We start from the raw sequence: 7911 nt of genomic DNA on the forward strand, positions 1-7911 counted from the left end.
TTAAAAAAAAAATTATTTATTTAATTTGTTTTTGTTGTTGTTGCTGTTGTTGTTTTGGTTTGGAGAGTGCTTTTTGGAAGTCTTAAAGGGGCAGGGCAGGACACTTAGTCCAGAGGCAGGGAATCTGGGGATCTCTGGGCACTCTAACCCCCTGGGCAGCAGGGAGCACAGAGGCCCCTTACGGAGATAAATAGCCTCCCAACGCTCCACCTCCAAGGGGCTCCACCATTTTGGAGCAGCAGTCCGAGCCAGGCTACGCCCTCAGTGACAGCGGAGATAAACTCCATAGCAGCTGGGCAGGAAGCAGAAGCCCTGTCTGCATGCAGATGCCAGCACAAGCCACTAGAGGTCACTATTCTCCCAGGAGAGGAAGGCCACAAACCAACAAGAAGGAAAGCTCTTCCAGCCATCACTCGTACCAGCTCTGCAAACTATCTCTATCACCATGAAAAGGCAAAACTACAGGCACACAAAGATCACAGAGTCAACACCTGAGAAGGAGACAGACCTAACCAGTCTTCCTGAAAAAGAACTCAAAATAAAAATCATGAACATGCTGACAGAGATGCAGAGAAAAATGCAAGAGCAATGGGATGAGATGCAGAGAAAAATGCAAGAGCAATGGGATGAAGTCCGGAGGGAGATCACAGATGTCAGGAAGGAGACCACAGAAGTGAAACAAACCCTGGAAGGATTTATAAGCAGAATGGATAAGATGCAAGAGGCCATTGAAGGAATAGAAACCAGAGAACAGGAACGTATAGAAGCTGACATAGAGATAAAAGGAATGAAACAATACTAAGAGAACTATGTGACCAATCCAAAAGGAACAATATCTGTATTATAGGGGTACCAGAAGAAGAAGAGAGAGGAAAACGGATAGAAAGCATCTTTGAAGAAATAATTGCTGAAAACTTCCCCAAACTGGGGGAGGAAATAATTGAACAGACCACGGAAATACACAGAACCCCAAACAGAAAGCATCCAAGGAGGACAACACCAAGACACATAATAATTAAAATGGCAAGGATCAAGGACAAGGAAAGAGTAAAGGCAGCTAGAGAGAAAAAGGTCACTTATAAAGGAAAACCCATCAGGCTAACATCAGACTTCTTGACAGAAACCCTACAGGCCAGAAGAGAATGGCATGATATATTTATTACAATGAAACAGAAGGGCCTTGAACCAAGGATACTGTATCCAGCACGACTATCATTTGAATATGATGGAAGGATTAAATAATTCCCAGACAAGCAAAAGCTGAGGGAATTTGCTTCCCACAAACCACCTCTACAGGGCATCTTACAGGGACTGCTCTATACGGGAGCACTCCTAAAAAGAGTGCAGAACAAAACACACAACATATGAAGAATGGAGGAGGAGGAATAAGAAGGGAGAGAAGAAAAGAATCTCCAGACAGTGTATATAACAGCTCAATAAGCGAGCTAAGTTAAGCAGTAAGATACTAAAGAAGCTAACCTTGAACCTTTGGTAACCACGAATCTAAAACCTGCAATGGCAATAAGTACATATCTCTCAATAGTCACCCTAAATGTAAATGGACTTAATGCACCAATCAAAAGACACAGAGTAATAGAATGGATACAAAAGCAAGACCCATCTATATGCTGCTTACAAGAAACTCACCTCAAACCCAAAGACATGCACAGACTAAAAGTCAAGGGATGGAAAAACGTATTTCAGGCAAACAACAGTGAGAAGAAAGCAGGGGTTGCAGTACTAATATCAGACAAAATAGACTTCAAAACAAAGAAAGTAACAGGAGATAAAGAAGGATACTACATAATGATAAAGGGCTCCATCCAACAAGAGGATAAACCATTCTAAATACATATGCACCCAACACAGGAGCACCAACATATATGAAACAAATACTAACAGAACTAAAGAGGGAAGTAGACTGCAAAGCATTCATTTTAGGAGACGTCAACACACCACTCACCCCAAAGGATAGATCCCCTGGGCATAAAATAAGTAAGGACACAGAGGCACTGAACAACACACTAGAACAGATGGACCTAATAGACATCTGTAGAACTCTACATCCAAAAGCAACAGGATCTTCTCAAGTGCACATGGAACATTCTCCATAATAGACCACATACAAGCCCACATAAAGAGCCTCAGTAAATTCCAAAATATTGAAATTCTACCAACCAATTTCTCAGACCACAAAGGTATAAAAGTAGAAATAAATTCTACAAAGAAAAAAAAAAGGCTCACAAACACATGGAGGCTTAACAACATGCTTCTAAATAATCAATGGATCAATGAACAAATCAAAATAGAGATCAAGGAATATATAGGAACAAATGACAACAACAACACTAAGACCCAACTTCTGTGGGATGCAGCGAAAGCAGTCTTAAGAGGAAAGTTTATAGCGATCCAGGCACACTTGAAGAAGGAAGAACAATCCCAAATGAATAGTCTAACATCACAATTATCAAAACTGGAAAAAGAAGAAGAAACGAGGCCTAAAGTCAGCAGAAGGAGGGACATAATAAAGATCAGAGAAGAAATAAACAAAATTGAGAAGAAAAAAGCAATAGCAAAAATCAATGAAACCAAGAGCTGGTTCTTTGAGAAAATAAACAAAATAGATAAGCCTCTAGCCAAACTTATTAAGAGAAAATGAGAATCAACACAAATCAACGAATCAGAAATGAGAATGGAAAAATCACGACAGACTCCACAGAAATACAAAGAATTATTAAAGACTACTATGAAAACCTATATGCCAACAAGCTGGAAAACCTAGAAGAAATGGACAACTTCCTAGAAAAATACAACCTCCCAAGACTGAACAAGGAAGAAACACAAAAGTTAAACAAACCAATTATGAGCAAAGAAATTGAAACGGTAGTCAAAAAACTACCCAAGAACAAAACCCCGGAGCTGGACGGATTTACCTCAGAATTTTATCAGACACACAGAGAAGACATAATACCCATTCTCCTTAAAGTTTTCCAAAAAATGGAAGAGGAGGGAATACTCCCAAACTCATTCTATGAACCCAACATCACCCTAATACCAAAACCAGGCAAAGACCCTACCAAAAAAGAAAATTACAGACCAATATCCCTGATGAATGTAGATGCAAAAATACTCAATAAAATATTAGCAAACAGAATTCAACAGCATATCAAAAGGATCATACACCACTACCAAGTGGGATTCATCCCAGGGATGCAAGGATGGTACAACATTCTAAAATTCATCAACATCATCCACCACATCAACAAAAAGAAAGACAAAAACCACATGATCATTTCCATAGATGCTGAAAAAGCATTCGACAAAATTCAACATCCATTCATGATAAAAACTCTCAGCAAAATGGGAATAGAGGGCAAGTACCTCAACATAATAAAGGCCATATATGATAAACCCACAGCCAACATTATACTGAACAGCGAGAAGCTGAAAGCTTTTCGTCTGAGATCGGAAACTAGACAGGGATGCCCACTCTCCCCACTGTTATTCAACATAGTACTGGAGGTCCTAGCCACGGCAATCAGACAAAACAAAGAAATACAAGGAATCCATATTGGTAAAGAAGAAGTTAAACTGTCACTATTTGCAGATGACATGATATTGTACATAAAAAACCCTAAAGACTCCACTCCAAAACGACTAGAACTGATATTGGAATACAGCAAAGTTGCAGGATACAAAATTAACACACAGAAATCTGTAGCTTTCCTATACACTAACAAAGAACCAATAGAAAGAGAAATCAGGAAAACAATTCCATTCACAATTACATTAAAAAGAGTAAAATACCTAGGAATAAACCTAACCAAAGAAGTGAAAGACCTATACCTGAAAAGTACAAGTCACTCTTAAGAGAAATTAAAGGGGACACTAACAAATGGAAACTCATCCCATGCTCATGGCTAGGAAGAATTAAAATCATCAAAATGGCCATCCTGCCCAAAGCAATATACAGATTTGATGCAATCCCTATCAAATTACCAGCAACATTCTTCAATGAACTGGAACAAATAATTCAAAAATTCATATGGAAACACCAAAGACTCCGAATAGCCAAAGCAATCCTGAGAAAGAAGAATAAAGCAGGGGGGATCTCACTCCCCAACTTCAAGCTCTACTACAAAGCTATAGTAATTATGACAAATTGGTACTGGCAGAAGAACAGAGCCACAGACTAGTGGAACAGATTAGAGACTCCAGACATTAACCCAAACATATATGGTCAATTAATATTTGATAAAGGAGCCATGGACATACAATGGCAAAATGACAGTCTCTTCAACAGATGGTGCTGGCAAAACTGGACAGCTACATGTAGGAGAATGAAACTGGACCATTGTCTAACCCCATACACAAAAGTAAATTCAAAATGGATCAAAGACCCGTATGTCAGTCATGAAACCATAAAACTCTTAGAAAAAAACATAGGCAAAAACCTTTTAGACATAAACATGAGTGACCTCTTCTTGAACATATCTCCCTGGGCAAGGAAAACAACAGCAAAAATGAGCAAGTGGGACTATATTAAGCTCAAAAGCTTCTGTACAGCAAAAGACACCATCAATAGAACAAAAAGGAACCCTACAGTATGGGAGAATATATTTGTAAATGACAGATCTAATAAAGGCTTGATGTCCAAAATATATAAAGAGCTCACATGTCTCAACAAACAAAAAACAAATAATCCAATTAAAAAATGGGCTGAGGAACTGAACAGACAGTTCTCCAAAAAAGAGATACAGATGGCCAACAGACACATGAAAAGACACCATCGAAAAGACAAACAACAACAAATATTGGCGAGGCTGTGGAGAAAGGGGAACCCTCCTACACTGCTGGTGGGAATGTAAATTAGTTCAACCATTGTTGAAAGCAGTATGGAGGTTCATCAAAATGCTCAAAACAGACTTACCATTTGAGCCAGGAATTCTACTCCTAGGAATTTACCCTAAGAACACAGCAATCAAGTTTGAGAAAGACAGATGCACCCCTATGTTTATCGCAGCACTATTTACAATAGCCAAGAATTGGAAGCAACCTAAATGTCCATCGGTAGATGAATGGATAAAGAAGATGTGGTACATATACACAATGGAATACTACTCAGCCATAAGAAGAGGACAAATCCTACCATTTGCAGCAACATGGATGGAGCTGGAGGGTATTATGCCCAGTGAAATAAGCCAAGTGGAGAAAGAGAAATACCAAATGATTTCACTCATCTGTGAAGTATAAGAACAAAGGAAAAACTGAAGGAACAAAACAGCAGTGGAATTACAGAACCTTAAAATGGACAAACAGGTACCAAAGGGAAAGGGACTGGGGAGGATGGGTGGGTAGGGAGGGATAAGTGGGGGGGAGAAGAAAGGGGGTATTAATATTAGCATGCATGGTGGGGGAGGGAGAAAGGGGAGGGCTGTAGAACACAGAGAAGACAAGTAGTGATTCTACAACGTTTTGCTGTGCTGATGGACAGTGACTGTAAAGTGGTTTATAGGGGGGACCTGGTATAGGGGAGAGCCTAGTAAACATAATATTCTTCATGTAAGTGTAGATTAAAGATAGAAAAAAGAAAGAAAGAAAAGGGGGATTACTCCTTGATACAATAAAACTAACTGTAAATCAATGATTAATGCATGCTTTAAATATCCTTAATTTTGATCACTTAAAGGGTGTCAGATGATCAGGTATGGAGGTACACTTTCTGATAATATTCCTTTCTCTTAAAAAAAAAAAGTATTTCCTGTGTGGTGATCTCCAATGAATTCTACACAATGGTATAAAGGGCATATCAGAGTGTGGGCAAAGGGTTTTTTTGTGTTTATACAGAGGATCAAAGCCTAATTTGGCTACCCAGAAAATGAACTAAGATACGATATGAAGAAGAACTTCCAACATCAGCAGTCTCTGGAAGAGTCATACCAGAAGATGATCATCAAAAAACCTCAACAAAGATCCAGGCGATGTTGCAGTTGTAGCTGCATTCATCCCACCGGTTCCTGGACTTGCCATTGGAATGAAGAAGGAGATATCTAAGCTGGCCTGTGCTTTCAGTAAAACAACAAATCTGACTGGATCTATACTGTTGGAACTCAACCAAGAATTAGGAGAAGTGCAAGTTGTAGTGCTCCAAAATCTTACAACTACAGACTATCTACTGTTAAAAGAACATATGGGATGTGAACTGTTTCCAGGAATGGATTGTTTTAATTTGTCTGATTTCTCTCAGACTGTTCAAGTACAGTTGGACAATATCCACTATAACATAGACAAATTTTCACAAATGCCTAGGGTGCCTAACTGGTTTTCTTGGCTTCACTGGAGATGGCTGGTAATTATAGATCTGCTTTGGTTATGTAACTGTATTCCTATTATGTTAATGTGTGTGCACAATTTAATTAGTAGTTTAAAACCTATACATGCTTAAGTTACTCTACAAGAAGATATGTCAAAGAAATAATCAATCTTCCCATGTTTTCTTCCATCTGCTACCTCTATATCTTTTCTTCTTCCTTTCTAATTACAACCCTTAAATAGAATTCATGCCTCATATCGAATTTACTGAGTATCATAATTCCTCCAAGTGGTAAAGATACCTCAAGACAAATGCTGGGCATAGAAGCCACAGGGCATAAATCTGCAAAGAAGTAAAAAGCTAACCTTTTCAAGCAATATGGCTTCTCTCTCACTTACCAACTTTACATCTCCCTGTATGGCCCCAGAAGATGATTGGTTAGCCAGAGACGGGTAAGATTCCTCAAGGTAGGAACAACCTAAGACAGGCACAGTCACAGGGGAACCATCAGGTGAGAAATTGGGGATCAACAGTGGTGTGGCTTAGAACCTCACCCCCCTGTTTTGAGAGAAATCTTCTGCATCTGTGGATGTTTTAATGCCCTTGTCTAGCTTGGATTAACACATAGTCTACAGGCACTCACCTGATCATCTACATTTGCTCTCTTACAACACTAAACTATGTTTTCTACCTTTATCTTGCATCTACCTACCACTTCAGCATTTTATTAAAAATAAAAATAATAATAATAACAAAGGGAGAAATGTGGGATCCACATATAAATCAAGTATAAAAATCAAATGAATATTCATATTTGACCTGATTGTTTATAGTTCAGAATGCGTGATCAAAACCAAAAGTTTCTGTGATGACTGCCCTTGTACTGTTCACCATGTAAGAACTTATTCACTATGTAAGAATTTGTTCACCATTTAAGAACTTGTTCGTTATGCTTCAGAAGATTGGAGACTGACGAGAATTAGGCTTGAGATGGATTAATAATTGTGCATTGAGCATTGACTCCCCTGTACAGAATTTTATTGTTGTTATCAACCATTTGATCAAGATATATGAGAGATGCCCTCTCAAAAAAAAAAGAATTATTGGTTGTTTCTCTGAAATTCAAGTTTCATTGGATTGTCCTATTTTTAATTTGCTGTATCTGGCAACCCTACTCAGTAGTCTCAGGAGTCCTCTCCATGATAGTTAATAATAGCCATCAGTTGTTAGACTTACTCTGTGCCAAGAACAGTTGCCATGCATTTCATACAGAGTATCTCTTTTAAACCTTATAGACTGATCAGAAGTAGAAATAAATACAAACTTCCATGTTTGTAACTAGGGAACCTGGGGTTTGGAGGGGTTGAAAACTGCCCAAGGTCACCCAGCAACTGGTAGAACAGTCATTGAAACTGAAGTCAGGTCTGATTTCAAAGCCTATTTCTTGTGAAGATACAGGTAGGTTTGTAAAAATTGCTGAAGGAAACCTCACTGACACGAGTCAGGAGGCCAGAAGGAGGGGCTCTCGTACCATACTCCTCGCAGCCCTTTGCAGACCTCCTGTGCTTCCCAACAGGAAGAAGCCTATGTACTTTACT

Source organism: Manis javanica, chromosome 9 (genome assembly GCF_040802235.1).
Source record: "Manis javanica isolate MJ-LG chromosome 9, MJ_LKY, whole genome shotgun sequence".
Lineage (NCBI taxonomy): Eukaryota > Metazoa > Chordata > Mammalia > Pholidota > Manidae > Manis > Manis javanica.